Genomic DNA, 1847 nt, shown 5'->3' with positions numbered 1-1847 from the left:
AATCTAAGTACAATTCTATAAACAAAGGGATCAACCCATAACTTTGCCCAGAAGGTCATAATTCGCTACTCATCAATATACCAACAATTCAACATGAATAAGTATATTCACAGGAAATATCAATACAATCTAATCTAAACATAATTTCACCAATAGAGATCATATTCACAAAGACCCACATCATAGGCCAATTTTTGAGAATTTAGGGATCATGGGTTCTTCAAAAATTCCTTTGAAACCTATCTTAAAAACATTAATTCCACATTAATTCATCAATAGAATGATTTAGAAAATCGTTTGAGAAGGGACCCATGTTTAGATTGAAAATTGGGAATTTTGGTCTTTGAATCACTTTTGAAAATCTTAGATAGAACTCCTTGAATGAGAGGTTATTCAAGAATCAAGAGTTACCATACCTTAACTATTGAAGACCCATGAAATTGAAGAAGAAATCAATTGAAAACCCATCTTCTATCTTGAGCTTCATCAAGGTCTTCAATGGGGTTTTTGAGAGAATCTATTTTGAGAGGGAAGGGTCAATTTGAAGAATGGGGTCTAATTTTAGGTTTTGGATTTTTAACCAACTTAAAATACCCTAAAATAGGTAGAATAACCGTTTATAATAATTCCCCAAAGTACCCAAACTACCCCTCACTTAGTTGGACCTTTTAAACAAGTCAAACTTGAGTTTTATTTTCACAGATTTCGTCGGGAAACAAGTACGCGACGCGGAGGTGTTCCCATAAGTTTCATAAATTAAATTTCCAGACAGTAGAGTCCGCCAAATATCCGCCACGCGGACCAAAATATTGGCCCATGGTGGAGCTAGTCCGCGACGCGGACATGCTCCCTCCATGAGCAACTTCAAGCAGCCTTGGCAGCTTGTTTGGCACAGGGTCGGGGTCCTCCTCAGGGACCCTTAGAGTGGCCCCGGGGAGTCGTACCCGAACGTTTTGACCCTAAAACCATTTATTAAGACACTAGGGTCACCTCCACTAATTTTAGACTCCAAACAACACATAAAAATATGAACAACATACTAGAACACACTAACACGTAAAAGACTAGTTTCCGAATGTCTTGGTCGTCCCTTGACGTTTGACTTCCAAACTCTTTAAAACTGACTAAAAAGGCTATTCTTCATTATTTTAACAAGTTATTAATGCATAAAACCTATGTAAGGCTCTACTTTATCCTACTTCATTTTGAGGGTCGTTACAATATCCCCCACTTAGGAACATTCATCCTCGAATGACACTTAAAACACTTCAGAGGACTCAATGACTCAACTAGCAGCTCACAATATACAACATACAACATACAACATCAACATAAGAGCACACATCAAGGAGGAACATCAACTCCACATAAAAGGCTCAAAACAACTTTGTGCAATTCAAGAAAGTAGCAACACATCTACCAACTCCTTATGCATCAACTTTATTATTTCCCATTTTCATTGGAGGAACTCCCTTCTCCAAATCATCATTCTCATTTCAAACACCAAAGAAACACAACATGCAACTATCTCATTAAAGCACATTATGCAACTTTATCATAAGAAATCATTTAAGCATGCACTTCAAATCAACTCATGCAACACAAGCAAGTAGAACTTTATTCACCGACTCATAATGCATCAACCACATAGGTTTTTCTCATGTTCACAGGAGGAACTACCTTCTCCTAATCATGACATGATATTTACCCCTTTTATATCATCATAGGGTCCAATATGCAATATCTTTCAAATGCACACATAGACATGATCAACATTTCCACTCATGAGGCAATTAAGCAATTCATACTAGTTGCACCCTAACATGAGGATTATAGATCATCTATTA

The sequence above is a fragment of the Solanum tuberosum genome, unplaced genomic scaffold (genome assembly GCF_000226075.1).
Source record: "Solanum tuberosum cultivar DM 1-3 516 R44 unplaced genomic scaffold, SolTub_3.0 scf00066, whole genome shotgun sequence".
In the NCBI taxonomy this organism is placed as follows: Eukaryota; Viridiplantae; Streptophyta; class Magnoliopsida; order Solanales; family Solanaceae; genus Solanum; species Solanum tuberosum.
This window is presented reverse-complemented; position numbering follows the sequence as displayed.